Below are 17,950 nucleotides of genomic sequence, written 5' to 3'. Positions count from 1 at the left end.
CTCATGGAAGCACCGGGCCATTGTGACATTATGGGAATTTGTGGAACCAAGAGAATCATTGTTGCACTATGGGGCCCCAATGGAAGCAAGGGGTCATGATGACACAGAGGGGCTTCATGGAACCCAAAGACCATTAGGACACTGTGGGGACTTGTGGAACCATGGAGACCATTAGGATCCTTGTGTAACCATTAAGGACTTGTATAACTAAGGGGACATTATGACATCTTAGGGCATCATGGAAGAAAGTAGCCATTGTGACACTGTAGGGCCCTGTGGAAGCAAGGGAACATGAAATAGGTATGGCTGCCTTGGTCTCCCAGGGGTCACCTGACAGATCTGGCTGACCTCTGAATGTGGAAGGCCACTCCCATCTGTCCCTTAAACACTGAGGCTCTGGGCTTTCCTTTGTGTGGAAAAGAGCTGTCCGTCTTACCAAGGTATCCATGGCCAAAATTAGGATTCCACCTCCAAATTTCTGTGTATCCAAGGATTGCTGCAAGACAAAAGCTGCCAGGACAGACAGGTCTGGGCTGGTCTTTGACTCCTGAGTGCCAGAACTCACCTGTTTTCCAAACACTGGAAAGGGCTCTGTGCTTTAGTTTGTATGGAAAAAATCATCCTTTTCCAGGCAAAAAATCTGAAATTAGGATTTCACATTCATAATTTTGAATATCCAAGGGTTGCACCAAGCAAACCTGCCAGGACAGACAGGTCAGGCTTACCTTGCCCTCTGGTGGTTGCTGTTCATCAGCTCCTGAAACATGGGGGCTCCATGCTTTCTTTCTTATGGAGACCAATGTGACACTTGGGAGACTTGTGAAATGAATTGGCCATTATGACACTGCAGAGCCCTATGGATCCAAGGGACCATTGTGACACTGTGGGGCCTCGTGGAACCAAGGACATAATTGTGCTCTGTTGGGCCACATGGACCCACGAGACCAGTGCAAATCAGCATTGAGGTAGTTAGCCCAGCTGTAACTCAGAGTCAGCCAGATTTTACCCCAAAAGAATTAGGCATGAGTTTCAAGCCATGGGAATAATTTGTTTAACTTAGGGTGAGCCTGAGAGTTCCCCCATAAGCCTTTAGTGTTGCAGTGCTAACTTGCCCAAGTGTTTACTCCCCTATTGGTTACTAATTTCTCCTATATGGTTATTGTCCTAGAGTGTTCTACCCCTAAGTGTCTGTGTGGTTGCTTCTCCTTTGTCTCGGGTCTTTGGATCCTGCCCCTCATACTGTTCTCAACTTCTCCATGTTTATTGTTTTTCACCCTGTTATTAAAGTTCCTTTTATACAACTCCATTGATCCTGCCCCTTTTCATTTTCGCCACCCTTGCCCTGAAGTCAGGGAACCAGAGAGGTTTGTTGCAGCCACCTTCACTGTGACATTTGGTGCCCGAACAGGAACTATAACATTCAGGGCTCCCTGCATCAGTGACGTCAACAGGGGTTACCTGATGGATAGGCCAGTGCTCCCTGGGATTTTGGATCGTGCCAGGCCCGGTGGATTCATCGTTGCTTCGAGGGACCTTGGCCAGGATCAGCAGGGACAATGATGATTTCACCTGCATAGGGTTGCAGGTAGGTTTGGGGAAATGCAAGACATTTATTGCCCATTTTGCCACTGTGTTTTTACATTATGCACCCACGTCCCATAAATGACTTGGGGTGTTCTGGTGGCTCTTCCCCATAAGGCAGAGAAAGAGAAAAATGGGCAGCCAGATGTCCAAAGTAGAAAGGAGCATATATGGATGCTTTAATTCTCACTGACCATGACATAATATTTTCAAAGAACGAATAAAAATCAATCATGAGGTGGATCAGTAAAAATTTTTCAGATGCCTCTGCTGACGAAATCCATACCACTGAATGTTGGGACTCAGTGGGAGTTAAATTGTACAACCTTTCAATCAAAAGGGACCCCATTGCACTGTGCATCCTCCCCATCTTCTACACCTCCCTTGACCAGCAAGCAGTGTGTTGAAAACTCAATCTGTTGGTCACTCCTAACTCGGGAACTCCCCTCAAATTGGCCTTTCTTGGACCTTCCACGATGGTCCAAGATGGCAATGGCTACGCACCCTTGGAGCATCATGCCCTGGAGACTCAAGATGGAAGGAGCCTGAATGTGGTCCCTCCATCTTGGCTCCTCCACTTCTTGCTACCACAACCTTGTCTTCCACCCTGAACGAAATTCCAGACTCCACTACCACAACTGCGGGTTATGCCCTGTTGTCAATCATTCCACCTTCACCCTGGGCCATGCCTCCAGAACTCCACCCTGGAAGTCTGCCGTCCTAAATCAACCTTCCTCCCCAACACCTGACAAAATGGCCATGCCCTTTTCTTCACCTTCCAGCAACAATATAACCCCCATTGTCAAAGATACTAAGCCCAACTGTCACACTATTTCTTATTCAAATATTTCTCCTCCAAGTTATTCTTCCTCCCCAGAAGACAGTTTGGATTCCACAGAGCCACCTCGCCCCTCAACCCTGGAAGATCCCAAGGAAAGGATCCGGAAAGAAGCAGTTAAGGAAGGAAACTGGCAAATAGTCTCGAAACTCCTCATTGCCCTGGTATGTTATGAAAGAAGAGGGCTGAATCCCAGGTATCAGCCATTGGTTTATGGGGAAATCAAGGATCTGTGTGGGGCAGCAAAAGACCATAGGAAGGACTTACCTTGTTGTATTGGACTAATGATGTCCATGTTTATAGCACATGTCTTAACCCCCTATGATTTAAAATATATTATGACATGTTGTTGTCACCTACAGAATACACACTGTGGGAGGGAGAATGGAAATGTTTACTAAATCAATTAATAGCAGACTATGCTAATAATGAGGCAAGGGCGGAATTGACAATCAACCATCTAGCTGGACAAGGACAACACAGCCTGCTAGATGATACAACAGCAAGTTCCTCAGAGAAGTATTGGATGATATCAAAGAGATGGCTTCGCAAGCTTTAATCCAGGTATTGGATGGTAGCACCCTCAATTTGGAGTACCCTGCGTGGCTGCAGCTAAAGCTTTAGGACAATTACACCATCTTGGGTGCCTGTTAAGTAAGCAAACCAATGCTACCTCCCTCACATTGAATGGCCTGCTCTCAGACGTAGAGACCATCAGACATGCCACCTTGCAGAACAGCAATAGAGTTTTTACTCTGGGCACATGGGCATGGCTGTGTAGACTCTGAGGGTGTGTGTTGCATGAACCTCTCCAGCCACAGCGAGTCAATCCACAAGAGCATTCAGGTACTGAAGCAAGGGTTCAAGAAGCTTCAAGTCCAAAACAAAGACTGGTTCAATAAACTCTTCCAATCCTGAGGACTAAAGGGTTGGATGATGTCTAGCTTAAACAGGACTATTAATTCTCTTAGTGGTTGTTGTTGTTGTATTGTAAATTGTCCCATGTCTGTTTGGATGACTTTAGAAAGTCTTACAAAATTCTTTCAATTCCATCTTTATTGTAAAACAGAAAGGAGAAAGATACCATACGCAGGATCCTCATGGACTCCTTGGAGGAGAGAATTAGAGGCCAGGATGGCACAAAAACCTCTCAGAGACTGAGTGTGGGAAGGAAACACTTTAAAAGTACCTAAAAGTATTCTTAAATCCATAAAGTACCTTAAAAATCTTGAGTATCTCAAGGCAATAACGAGCCCCACTGAGTGTCACTACAAAGCCCTCAAGGGACTCATTAAAGCAGATAATTGGGGCCAGGATTGTAAAAACCTCTCACAGAGTCTGTATCAAAAGGGAAACACCAAGTACCTTAAAATAACTGAAGTACCTTGAAGCATTAATGAGCCCCACTGAGTGTTGTTACTGACAAAAACCTCTCCAGGGACTAATTAAATCAGATAATTGGAGGCCATGATTGCACAAACCTCTCAGAGACTCCAAGGCAATAGCCAAACCCAAAGTCTTTTGAAAAACCTGCAGTCTCTGGAAGCATTAAGGAGCCCCCAGGGCCATTCCTGACCAGGGCTCTTCAGGACTCCTTCCAGCAGATCCTTGAGGCCACTGGGATGTGGGCTAGGGGAGGATGCTGAGGGCAGGACAAGGGGCTGACAGTGCCCAGCCTGCCTTGGGATGTGCTAGTAGGCCCCAGTGCCTCAGGACAAGGTGTCTCCTCACAGCCCTTGGTGGCACAGACACTGCTGTGCCCCAGGGCACCAAGATTGGCTTCTCTTTGTCTCCACCTGTCATTACTGCCTTCAGTTCTCTGCTCTGTCTGGGGCCTGGGGACACTTTCTCAGTCGTGTCCCTCAGTGGGACCCATTAAAAGTCCAAGAAACTTTGGAGTTGGAGTCTGACTTGGAGTTCTGGAGAGGTTTCTTCAGCTCCCTCTCAGGGACTGATGTTCAGGGCCTGAGCACAAAGCCCCAGAGGTTTATTAAAGTCCTTGTGCTGTGTCTGTGCTGCTGAGCTGGGCTGGGCTCCTGGCACAGAGGCAGCTCCTGGTAACCAAGAAGAGCTTCAAAAGCACATTTCTCTTGATGAGCAGCTCTTCTGCCAGCCCAGCAGGGCTGGGGCACTGCCTGCAGCCACCCCGGACACAGCAGAGAGGCACAGAGAGCTTCAATCAGTCAGGGCTGGGAAGGTGCTGAGAAGTGCCTGGGGCAGAATCACTGCCAGCCCTTGGCACAGAAACCTCTGGCTGCAGGACAATGCAGCTGAAGCTCCTGGAGCCATCTCCTAAAGCTGGAACATCCCAATGGCTACACACTCTGTGAGTACATTCTCTGATTGTCTTTTGTGTAGAGCAGCCAGGGGTGCCCAGGTCTGTCCTGCAGAGCAGGGTCCTGCAGCCCAGGGCACTGTGCTGGGGCAGGGAGTCTGCTGCCTGCCAGGGACAGCTCTCAGCCAGCCCTGGCAGCTGCTTCCAGCACTGGGGGACAAGATCTGGGTGGGAGGAGAGAGCTGGTAAGGCTTGGAAGTGTTCTCATGGTGTGGGGAGGATGCTGCATTGCTCAGGACAGCTCCCAGCATGGCATTGAACTGCAGAACATTTCCAAGTAGATTATACAGGTAGAATAGCAAGGCAGGGGCTGCATACAAGGGAAAATCCTGCTTTTTTAATCTACTGTTCTGGCTTGCCTTGACGGGAAATTGCCCATAGATATTCTTATCTTAGTTAAGTTCAGATTAAAAAAATTCAGGTATGAATAAACCAGGCAAAGACAGAAATCAGCACAGGGCCCCTCACAGGCAGAAGAGGTGGCACTTTTCCAGCCTCCTCAGGGTTGCTCTGACTCTGCCATCAGAGCCCGCAGAGCCAGATCTGCCCCTGGGCAGTGCCTGAGCTGGGAGGGGTCTGCAGGGCAGAGCTGAGCCCCAGGGCTGGGCTGGGCTCTGGCAGCACTGGCAGGGCCCTGCCCTGGGCACAGAGAAGCAGCTGCTGGCATGGACAGCTCCAGGCAGAAGAGCCCTGGGCAGGCAGTGGGGGGAAAGTGCCCTCAAGCTGTGCTGGGATATTAAAGTCCTCTCCAAACCCAGCTATTCCTAGATTTCTTTTTTTACTGAACCCCATGCTAAGGCAGAAGAAATGTCCAACAGCAGCTCCATCAGGCACTTCCTCCTGCTGGCATTAGCAGACACACGGCAGCTGCAGCTCCTGCACTTCTGCCTCTTGCTGGGCATCTCCCTGGCTGCCCTCCTGGGCAACGGCCTTATCATCAGCGCCGTAGCCTGCGGCCACCACCTGCACACGCCCATGTTCTTCTTCCTGCTCAACCTGGCGCTCAGTGACCTGGGCTCCATCTGCACCACTGTCCCCAAAGCCATGCACAATTCTGTCTGGGACACCAGGAAGATCTCCTACAAAGGATGTGCTGCACAGCTCTTTTTCTTTATGTTTTTCATCTCTGCAGAATTTTCCCTCCTGACCATCATGTGCTACGACCGCTATGTGTCCATCTGCAAACCCCTGCACTACGGGACCCTCCTGGGCAGCAGAGCTTGTGCCCCCATGGCAGCAGCTGCCTGGGCCAGTGCCTTTCTCAATGCTCTGCTGCACACAGCCAATACATTTTCCCTTCCCCTGAGCAAAGGCAATGCCTTGGGCCAGTTCTTCTGTGAAATCCCACAGATCCTCAAGCTCTCCTGCTCACACTCGAACCACAGGGAATTTGTGCTCCTTGCGCTTAGTGCCTGTTTAGCACTTACTTGTTTCGTTTTCATTGTTTTCTCGTATGTGCAGATTTTCAGGGCTGTGCTGAGGATCCCCTCTGAGCAGGGACGGCACAAAGCCTTTTCCACCTGCCTCCCTCACCTGGCTGTGGTATCCCTGTTCATCAGCACTGCCATACTTGCTCACCTGAAGCCTCCCTCCATTTCCTCCCCATCCCTGGATCTGGCAGTGTCAGTTCTGTACTCGGTGGTGCCTCCAGCCCTGAACCCCCTCATCTACAGCCTGAGGAACCAGGAGCTCAAGGCTGGAGTGTGGACACTGATGACTGGATGCTTTCGCAAACATTAAACTGCTGGCCAATATCTGCATATCACTTGTAATAATGGTCATCTAATTGTTGGTTTAATTGTGGTGGGGTTTTTTTCCTTTGTATTAGTTTTCTCATATTGTCCACAAAGAAATGCCTTTCTTGTGCCGTTTCTCATTTTGTTTCTCTTTGCCTTCCCTGTGGCCGCAAACTGTGTCAATGAGGGGCTGCAATCTTAGTGGCTTTATCTGAACTAAGGGATCTCCCAGCAAAGTTTTCTGCAGAGATGCCCTTTTGTTGCCTTATCTGGAGCTGCAGCAGCAATGTCTGTGTGCAGAGCTGGGGGCAGATCAGTGCTGGCCCAGCAGCTGTGCCAGGCAGCAGCAGCACTTGGTGTTGCCACTGCTGCTGCTGTGGCCCTGCCCTGCTGCCCTGGTGGCCCTGGTGTGGCTGCAGCGCCTGAGTGCTCTCGGGGCCAGGCACAGCCCTGGGGATGGCAGTGCCGGGGCTGCAGCAGGGACAGGCCATGGGCACTGCTGGGGCAGCGGTGATGCCTCAGGCCAGGGACTGGGGTCTCCAGGCTCCTTGCCCAGGCTCTCTCATAAACAAACCCAGGCCAATGCTCAGCACAGAAAAGCCCTGTGAGCAGCCCCAGGTTCACCCTGGGCAGGCTGGGGGCAAACAGCATGGCTGGGGCTCTGCAAGGGCCCTGGGGCAGATGGGAAGGAGCAGCAGAGCAGGGGCTGATCCATCCCCAGTGCACTGGACAGCCCAGGGCAGCGTGCCAGAGCGTCCTCATGGAGCTGCCAGCAACATCCCTCCTCTGCAGCCTTGGCCACTCCCCCAGCTCACACAGGTGCCCCATCCTTGCAGGCACAGACACAGCAGCGCTGCCTCAGCAGCCCCTGTTTGCATTGCACAGAGCAGGGAGAGCACCCCCATGCTGTTGCTTTGGGGACAGGCATGAACCTGAGGGAGCACAAATATCATAAGCCCCTGGGGCCAACAAGGGCTGGGTACACCAGGGAAACCACTCACCTTTGTTGTGGCTTCTGCAGTCAGCCAGAAAGTTGGTTCTCAGGAGCTGGGATTTTCCTGTCCCACTGCAAATGCTGTTGCTCAGAGCCAGGGCTGCCTGACAGCCACCCCCAAACTGCCCTGAGCATTTCCTTTGCTTCACCTTTGCTTTCTTTACTCTCCCTTGTCCAAATTTCTTCCTCTTGCCTACCCCAGTTCCCTCCCCGGCAAACAGCTCATTCCTGTTTGTCCTTTCCTCTGTGGCCCCACTCCCCATTGCAGTTCCTGGCTTGGCACCATGGGAACGTCCCTGGGGCAGCAGGATCATCCTACAAGTGCTGCAGGAATTGTCTGCAGGCCTATGCAGTGCCTGGTGCTGCTCCCTTGCCAGAGGCACCCCAGGCCAGGGGGGCACATCTGGGCTGTTGTGTCTGCCCCTGGGGCTCCCTGTTCTGGGCAGTGAGGAGGAGCTGCAGAGGCTCTTCAGGACTGACAGGATGGCCTTTGTGGCTTGGAGAAGCAGCTGAGGGACCTGGGCTGCTGGAGCTTCTCAAGAGGACACTCAGGGCTCCTCCTGCAACTGCTCCAAGGGTGGTTCCAGAGAGTCCCAGAATCAGCAAGGTTGGAAAAGTCTTTGGAGATCATCAAGTCCAACCTGTGCCCTGACACTGCCTTGTCTGCCCTGAGCCTTCTCTTCTCCAGGATGAACAACCACATCTCCCTCAGCTGCTCCTCACAGGACTTGTGCTCCAGACCCCTCACCAGCCTTGTTGCCATTCTCTGGACATGCTCCAGCCCCTCCATGTCCTTCCTTAATTGGAGGTCCTGAACTGGACACAGCATTTGAGGTTCTGCCCAACCTATCCTGAGCACTGGGCTCACCATTCCTGATCCAGGCCAGGAGCCATTCTTCTGCCCTGGGGGTCTCTCTGGTGGTTCCTGGTGGTCGTGGACCCCAATGTTCCAGTGGGCCTTGGGTGAGCTGGCAGGACACTGAGGCGACTGAACTTCCAGTTCCCCTTCTCACACAATGGGCATTGTGTGGTATCCATAGGCCTGGGGTTTCGGAGTACAAGCTCCAGGTGTCAGCTCACCTGGTGAAGACAATTGATCATTGGATAACATGGTCACAGAGTGGGTTATGTGAGGTCATTGATCAGCCATGGCATCACAGATTGCCTCTGTGACATCACAGATCCAACTGTGACATCACAGAGCTGACTATGACATCAGAGACCAGCTGTGTGACATTAGAGAATGAGCTTTGACCTCACAGAGCAGGCTGAAACATCAAGAGGGGCTGTGTGGCATCCCAGCAGGGCCGTGTCAGGTCATTGGGTTGGTCACTCTGCCCCAGCTCCCCCTCACATATTTCTCCCAACAAGTCCAAAGCTGTTCATGCCCAGCAGGGTCCCTGTCCCCTGGGATCCCCCCAGCCCATATGGAGCCACAGCCTCCACCAAAGGATGTTCCACAGGATCCACCCCAGAGCCTGACAGGGGACAAGGGGCCAGGGCTGTGTGACCAGGACATCAAGGACAGGGATTATCCAGGTTAATGTGGCCTGGGTTGGGTTGCCCAGGGCAGGAAAGATGTCTGGCAGCTGGAGCAGGGTCTGGGAAGGATCTCCAAGGTGGGGCTGCAGCCCTTGGGCTGTGAGCAGAGGCTGAGGGAGCTGGATTGTCCAGCCCGGAGCAGGGAAGGCTGAGGGGCTCCTCATCCCAGCCTGGCAGTGTCAGCGAGGAGGGGATGGAGAACACAGATCCAGGCTCTTCACCAGGGGGCCTGGTGGGAGAAAAAAAACAATAGATGGAAGGGGAAAGAGGAGTGATCAGCTAGGACATGAGGAGTTGAAATTAGTCAGGCTGGTTTCAGCATTTCCTCAACATCAAAAGCAGGCTGACCTCCCTTCTCCCATCCACCACTGACAGCTTTGCAAATCAGGATTTCTTGGAGCTGTTTTGCCCCCATTCCAGGACGAGAATCCTGATACAAGAATTTAATTGTATTTATATCTATCACAGAACCAGCTTTGTCTGAAATTAATTTTAGCGCGGAAATCACTTGTGGATGGTGGACTCATCAGACACTGATGGGACATTGCACATAGCTCAGGGAGCAGTGTGATTGTTATGAAATTTTGTCCTGTTCAACCATGGTCCGTTGGCCATGTAGAGAAACTTTCTGTGTCTCTGAGTCTCACCAGTTCCTGACCCCCAAAGGACACAAACCTGATGAGTTGTGGTTCCCACTCCAGTGGTGGCACCTGGAGCTCCCTCCATACCCGGAGCATAGCTGCCTTGTTCCAAAAAGTCCATGGCAAAACGGGACAGGCTGTGGGGATCAGGGGCAGGGCACAGCCAGGGATTTGGGGTGGTTGTGAGCCCAGGGCAGGACCCAGCCCTTGGCCTTGGTGAACCTCATCCAACTGTCCTGGGCCCATGGCTCCAGCCTGTCCAGATCCCTCTGCAGAGCTTCCTGCCCTCCAGCACAGCCACACTCCCACCCAGCTTGAGCTCACCTAGGAATTAATTGAGGATGCCCTTGATGGCCTCATCCAGATCAGAAATAAAGAGATTGAACCGACCTGGCCAAAATCCTGAGCCCTGAAGACACCCCTGGATGTGACTCCACTCCTCAGCTGCTCTGAGTGCCAGGGCTTGGATGGGGGAAATGGTGGGGAGGGGGTAGGGACAAAGTGTGATTGATTGTCAGCCAAGAAAGGTCTTGATTTTTAGTATCTAATCAGACTGCATTAGAAAGTGCTGGGGGTCAATATAAATTGGATATTGCAGATGTCTGTCTATAATGAGGAGAAGAAAACTTAACTCGACCAAACAATTCTCTCTTCATTGTTTTCAATACAGTATATTCACTTGGAATTCACTTCTGAAATTTGTCTAATTCTTCTGTCTTAACCACAGAAGAATTAAAAGTTGGAATGATTCCCAAGGGCTTGTCTTGTTCAAGTGTTTTGAACAAATGTTTATGAGCCTTTTCCAGTGAATTCCTGAACTGAAGAGCTCAAGAAAGAAGAGGCCTCTGGAGGAGTAAAATTCATCAGCAACCCCCAAGTGGCTGAGGATCCATCACCATCAGATCAGCAATGAACAGAAATGGGCACAGCTTTGTTGCTGCCCCAGCTTTGGTATGGGCCCTGGGCTTGGAGCAGGAGCAGCTCTTGGGGGCCCCAAGGCCCTCAAGAGCTCTTGTGCTGCCCTGGGCAGATGGGATGGCAGCAGGGGCTGCAGAGCTCTCAGCACCTCAGGCAGAGGGGAGCAGGACAACCAGGGAGCTTCCTTTGGCCTTGGCCAAGCACCTTCCCCACTGGCTGGGGCTGAGTCCTGTGGCAGCTGCAGCTGCTGCTGTACCCTTGCCAGGGGCTGAGGCCGTGGGGCCAGTGCCCAGAGCAGCCTGGCCTGAGCAGAGCTGTGGGGCCAGAGCTGGCTGGGCTGGGCTGGGGAGAGGCCCTTGGTGCTGCCCAGAGCTCAGGGCAGCTGGCAGAGCTTGCAGGGAGCTGGGCTGGGCTCAGAGAGCCTGGCCCAGAAACCATCAATGTCCATCTCAGCCTGGCTGAATGTGCAGGGGCAGGACTCAGGCCAGGCCTTGTGGGGCAGGGCCAGTGCCTGTGCAAAGCATTGCAAACAGGCAAGTGGCCCAGAGAGGAGGCTGCTCTGTGCCCTTGGTGGCACGGACAGAGCAGGGAGGGGGCCCAGGACATTTGTCAGCACCAACCTCTGTGCCCAGCCCTTGGCAACCCTGGCTGCTGAGCCCAGCTTTGGCCTGGGCTGAGTTTGGCTGTGGCCCAGCTCCATCCTCCTGCGGGGCTCAGGGCCTGTTCCCAGCCATGACCAGCCCTGGCTGCCTCTCTGCTGGCCCTGAGGCCGGCAGAGCCTGGGGCAGGGCTGTCTGTGCAGCCCCACAGGTGCCACAGGCTCTGCAGGAGCTGGCAGAGGCTGCCCAGCAGGGAGGCCATGGGGCACAGAGCCCCAAGGCTGCTCTGGGCACCACGGCACAGGGGCCGTTCCCAGCCGCAATGCTCCTGGCCTGGGCTGGGCCTGCACAGGGGCTGGGCCACCATGGCTGGGCCAGCACAGGGCCACAAAGGGGCCACGCAGCCGCTGCCAGGGCTGACAGCAAGGCCAGGCACACACAAGCAATCGCTGAGCATGGCCTGTGCTGGCCAGGCCTGACTGGGCCAAAGGCAGAGCTCAGCTGCCCTTGGGGGCTGCAGGAACAGTCCCAAGCCCAAAGAGCCTCCATGGCTGTGCTGGAGACCAAGGCTGCAGCAGGGAAATGCAGGGCTGCTGTGGGATGGGGAGGGCATTTAATTCCAGCACACACCTCAGCTCTCTGATGATCCTGGCACCATGCTGGGCCCTGTTTCAGCCTGGAGCAGAGCAGATGTTGATGGGACAGCAGCCCATTGAGACTGTCAGGATGGATGGGACAGGATGGGATGGGATGGAGCCCTGCGGGGCTGGTTTTTTTTTTGTTACAGTTTAGATCCCATCTATTGGATCTTAAAGGTGAAATCTTAAGTTTAAAAGCAAAGTTTTAAAATTGATATATATGTGAGGATTTTGCCAAAATTAGCTCATGAAAAAGAGAGCAAAATCAAATTATATGCTGGTGTTGGTGGGTTTTAATTACTTCTTGTCGTGCAGATTTGCCTGTCGAACAACCATAACCAAATGTTTGGTTGACCTTAGCTAAGGCAGCAGGCTCGGATACCATATGTTTGTCTCATTTGGAACCAGAAAGGCCTTTCTCAACCTGTCTGGTTGGTGTGCCAGTAAAAGATTTGCCTTTGAACAAAAAACAATCCAATGGTGAGCCTGGTGAAACTGACAATAGGAACAATCCTGTATTGAATTGGAATGTTTGGGCCAAAGAAGTATCTGAACCCCAAGAATTAGAAATCCTTGGTTCTTTAACAATAGATTTTAGCCTTACATTTATAGCTAATGATTAGCAAGAACATGATCCTCCAAAGTACAATGTTACTCCCCATTATTTTGCACACAGAAACTTAAGTTTTTGGTGTAATTATTCAAACAGTTGGGATGTGCTTTCTGAGGCTGACCAATATCCACGACAATCGCCCAAGGGATATTGTTCATTTGTGGAGATTGGGCTTGACAAAGCAATCCATCACACCTTGAAGGCGGCCCATGTAGCATTGGAATACTCCCTGTGATAGCACCTAGTGCCAAGGCAGTCTTTAAGAACAAACTAAGGGGAACAAGATCTGCTCGTCATTATGATGAAAACTGTAAGAGTAATTTCATGCCTTGGAAGGCTGCAAAAAGAGTTTCAGCAGGTTTGTTTTTACCCCAACTGGCTTCAGCAATGGCATTGAAACAATTAGATCGGGTTGAATGTTGGCTGAGAAAACAAACTAATGCCACATCCACTGCAATCAGTGATATGTTGACTGATGTTAATAGTGTTAGACCTGCTACCCTTCAAAGTAGAGCAGCAATTGATTTTCTTTTACTGGCCCAAGGACATAGTTGTGAGGAATTTGAAGGACTGTGTTGTATGAACCTGTCTGATCATTCTGAATCTATCCACAAAAGCATACAAAAGCTTAAAGATTTGACAGCTTCAATTAAGGAAGATGGTGGGTCCTGGTTAGATGATCTGTTCCAAGAATGGAGCTTTGCACCTTGGCTAAGGGAACTTTGTAGAATAGGTCTCTATATGTATTGGGGGTTTTGGTAGTGATAGTAGTACCTTGCATACGTCAATGTGTGCGACAAATGATGGACAAAACTATCAAAGAAGTTTTTATCACACAAGAGAGAGAGAGGTAGGAAAAGGATTCACAGAGAGTTCTCGATATCTCACAGAGATGGTGGGTGAAGGTATAGACATGGAGGAAGGTTTCGAATTAAGGCCTTGGAATCGACAAGACTTTTTCAAACAATGACTTGTAACTATTGTCAGGCATAATTTATGCCCTTTGAACTGACTGGACTTCCACAGCATTAAAATTGCTGTGTTGTAATATAGCAATGCTTAGTGCAAGCGAGAAAATGCTTTAAATAGGTAATAAGCAGAAATATTATAGTAGGGCTACAAAACACAAGTAATAAATGACACGATTATGAAGGTTTCTTTTTAGGTGAACAGGAGGGGTAATTGTGGGAATCCACAAAATTGGAGGGTTTGGGGAAAGCTGCAAAAGGAAGGCCCCAGAGGCAGTAGAACTGTGATTAGAGCTAAGCAGCAGTCATGAGACAGGTCAGCAGAAAAATTATTTAAACTGTAGAAAATCAAGGGCAAATAGAACACTGATCTGTGTATTAATGCTTGTCTAGAATAACTCTCTAAAAAGCAAGGGTAGAAGCTCTTTCTCTACCTGATGGGATGCAGGCTGGCAACTGCTGCTCTGAAGATGTGCAGCTGCCCCTCTCTGGAGAGTCCATGGAAGGGTTGTGATGGTCTACAGGAACCAGAGGAACAATGAGCTCAAGTTGGCATTTAAGCTTCATGGGAACAAGCAGAATGAACAGCTCACAGTGGAGATGAAAATTGCCTGTGCCTGGCTTCTCCGATGAAACCCCAAGAAGTCCAGATGAAGCAAACACCTTCTCTCAAGAAGCTAGGAAAACCTCAGAGTCCTGAGCACTTTCACTTAGCCTGGAAAGGCCTGGAGGCAGCTCTAAATCCTCAGGTGAGGCATCAATGAGGTCCTGGTATGAGAGCACTGTGTAGCAGTGAGGGAAGGAAAAGGGAAGCAAAGGGAAGGCTGGGTCACTATTGGTCTTTGGGTGTGTTTCCCTTGGCAGCAACTGTACTTCTGTCAGGGAAAACAAAAAAAGCTCCCTGAATTGTTAAAACTGAAAATCACGGACAAAGACTCTCTAACTAGTCAAAGTTACAAAGTGGTATGTTCATTACGCCAGTGGGCGGCACGGGGGAGGGTCATTCCGGAAATGCGCGACCTCTGGCCGGGCTCGGCTCAGCACGGCACAGCACAGCAGGATCCAGCAGGACAGGGAAGGGCAAGGCAGGCAGGGAAGGGCAAGGCAGGGCACTGGGAGCAGTGACAGGCTCTGTCCCCACGCTGCATCCCATGCCTGGGTAACCATCGGGGACAGAGAGGAAGGACATTGCTCTGTCTTGGCTGAGAAAAGGATGAAAAGGAGGAGTTAGAAAACATTCATTTGGACTCCTTTTCAGCAGACTAGCTGGTTTTATCTCACCATGTCTGCCTGTCTTTGGCAGAATTGGCCCATTTCTCATGATTCAGAGTCAGCTACAGCAGCAGGAATGGGAAGCAATTTTGTCAGCATTGATATCAAAGCCAAAGTGCTGCCCCATGGATGGATGTTGCTTTCTTCAAGAGATTTCTGGCCTAGAGTGGTAGTGAATTCATGCTGGTGTCTTCCCAAATGGCATTGCCTTTTTCTTTCCTCAGGAATCACCTCTTCTTTTTCTTCCCCCCATCTGGGGGCAGCTCCAATGCAAATGCCTCTTGCAGCCAACTCATGTCACTGTAGACTGACAAAGGAGATCTTGCAGTGGAGAGAGACTCCCTAGAGCTGCTGTGGAGAGCTGAGGGGGGAAGCTTTGTCCCTTGGTCTTGAAGTCTTGTTGGGGAGCTGCTTGTGCTCTGGGGAACAGACACCAATGATGTTTATCCAAGCCTTGCCAGTTCATTCCTGGGCTTCCTGACACACCACAGAGACTTTGGGGTTGACATATTGGAAAACAAATTTCAGTCTGGGCACTTCTTGAAATTCTTCAATTATTCTTTTTTTGCTTTTCTGTGGAAATGTTGTCATCATCTCTTCCTTCCAGAGAATCTTTTCCTACCTTTTGGGGAATTCCTTTTGCTACCCTCCCAGATCAGACCAATTCCCAGGGCTCCTTCCCAAAGTGAGGTGCAGCCCATGGCCTCCACTCTCCAGCTGGAACAGAAGGAAGCACAGAGTTTGCTGTTGTTGGAGAGGAGCTTCTCTTTCCTGCCTGCTTTTCCTTTGGGACAGGTTGGTGTGTGCTCATTTGATAAAGGCAGGTTTAAACTCTGAAGCAGTTGTGTTTCAAACTGCTCCCTTCTCCAGCTCTTCTGTGGGTATCCTTGGACAAAAGGCCTCTTGGTGGGAGCTCTCTGTGGCAGGTTAAGGAAGGAGGTTGATATTTCAGGGTTGTGAATGCTGAAAGCAGCTGGTTTCTGGAGGTGTCCAGAACAGGGAGTGGCTCCTTTTCTCACCTGGCTGCAGAAAAGGAAGTTGCAAAGTAGGAATTTCATTTGTGGACATGGCCATCAGGGGTGTTTGCCAAGAGATGGGCTAGCAGAGAGGCAGGTCTCATGCTAAACTGGCTGTGTGTTTGTTTTGATGGTGGAGAGGGTCAGAGATGCAGAGACAGACACCAGCTGAAGGAACAATGTAATTTACTGTAATGCAAAAGTGCAAAAAAGAGTCAGGAAAGGATAGGCTAAGCAATGCACCTCAGCATTATTACAATAGGGTCCTTCTGGTGATTAAGGAAGATCCATCACCAGGTACCCCAATGGTTTCCCCTGAACCCAGAGCTGCACATCAGCTGGGGGAAGCTGTCCCAGCCCAGCCCTGCAGAGCCACGGCCAGGAACCAGGAAATCCTGCGGTGCCTCCACCTTTCGTGGCCACAAGGCTTCTGAGTGTGCTGTGAGAGTAGCCCGGCTCTGACAGTGCTGGATGAGCAATGTGCCCGAGCTTCTGCTGGGGGGACAGCTGGTTTCATGCTCCTCTTGGTTTTCTCCCCGAGCCTGGCCAGGGCTCAAGGAGGAACCAAGGCCAGGTGTGGCCTTGTCCATTTTCCTCATGCAGAAAGGTGAAGACATGTTTCACCAGTGAATGAATGCAACAATCCTTTTGATAGTAACGCTTGGTGAAGCAGCAGATACATGGAACATTGGGTTGGGAAGGTCATCTAGAGGGCAGCTTTGGCTCAGGTTCTGTAGTTGAGGCTTCATTCAGGGTCTGTTGTTCAGGCCTTAGCCTGTCACCCTGTTTTTTTAAGATTTTCTAAGCCTTCTGATGTTGACATTCTTGTAGTGAACTTTCTCACACACTTTCTGTAAATAACTCATTGTTTTTCATTCCTTTATGGAGGAGGAGAGAGTTGATGGACTGTTGGTTTGACCAGTGTCATTGCAGAGGTGTCACTGTCACCTTCCAATCCGCTGTCACTTTTGTAAAACTATAAATATTGGAGTCAGAGAATAAAACTTTCCCTTTTTTCCTTCACCTTGAGAGCGGTGGTGTGCTTGTGTTCTTTCGTGTCCTTCATCGACATCTAGTGACCGCCGAAGTGTATTGCAGCCTAGGCTGAAACACAGACAGCGGATTACGGTGAGGTTTCTCCCCCTCATTTGTTGGTGCTTTGCCTGCTGTTCTTGGGCAATGGAAACCTCTGTGGTTTTCCAGGATGATTCCCTCATTTTGGATCTCTGGAGGGGGGTCCTGGAGTGGAAACAGGTGTCTGTTTCCTGGGATGGTTTGGAGAGATTGATTCTGTGGGCCCGAGAGCGAGGTTTTGTTTCGGACCGCAGCAACAGTTGTCTTAGACTCGTCTGAGATACGCAAGGTTCCCCTGGATGCCTTTGGTCCCTTGGGTGGGGGCATGAGTGCTCTCCTTATGGGGAGGTCCAGTGCCACCCTTCAGGGCATCATTGTGCACCTGGGGCTCATTGATGCAGATTTTACAGGGCAGATTTGTGCCATGGTTTCCACACCCAATCCCCCTGTCACAATTCCAGAAGGAAAACGGCTTGCTCAACTTGTGCCTTTTAAGTCTTCTGTTCACAGGACAGCTGACCGGTCACGTGGAGCTGGTGGTTTTGGATCCACTGGGCCGCCTCAGGTTCACTGGACTGCTGTCCTGACCAAGGACCGTCCCGAGATGCTGTGTACCCTGTCTGTTCCTGGTGTGACACCGTCAGAAATCCACCTCCGCGGGCTTCTCGACAGCGGTGCTGACATCACTTTTCTCTCCCTTGCTGCCTGGCCCTCGGAGTGGCCCCTGGATCCAGTGGGGACGTCTGTCGCGGGCCTGGGAGGGACGGCGCAATGTTACGTGGCCCAGCAGCCTGTGCTGGTCACAAACCCAGAGGGACAGATGGCCTGGGTTAGGCCTCATGTTACTTCTACTCCTGCCAACCTCTGGGGGAGGGATGTTCTGTCTGCCTGGGGGGTTCGTATTGGGATGGATTTTTGATGGGGGCTACTGCAGTGAAGGACGCAGAGTGTCCTACGCCTCCTATACGGTGGCTGGTGGACAAACCCATTTGGGAGAAGCAGTGGCCCCTCCCTGATGATAAATTAGTCACCCTTCGGAACTTGGTGCAGGAGCAGTTGGACCAGGGTCATCTGGAGCCTTCCAACAGTCATTGGAACACTCCTGTCTTCTGTATAAAAAAGAAATCTGGGAAATGGAGGTTGTTGCAAGACCTTTGAAAGGTCAATGCCGTGATGGAAAGCATG

At 50.9% G+C, this 17,950-nt stretch overlaps 1 pseudogene; it reads left to right on the top strand.

Annotated features, from left to right (window-relative positions):
- Positions 1 to 17,950, top strand: part of LOC131096532 (zinc finger protein 189-like) — a 435,229-nt pseudogene that overhangs the window by 26,339 nt on the left and 390,940 nt on the right.

This window comes from Melospiza georgiana, unplaced genomic scaffold, assembly GCF_028018845.1.
Source record: "Melospiza georgiana isolate bMelGeo1 unplaced genomic scaffold, bMelGeo1.pri scaffold_51, whole genome shotgun sequence".
NCBI lineage: Eukaryota > Metazoa > Chordata > Aves > Passeriformes > Passerellidae > Melospiza > Melospiza georgiana.
Note: the sequence above shows the minus strand (reverse complement) of the source record. Positions and strands in the feature narration are given on the sequence as shown.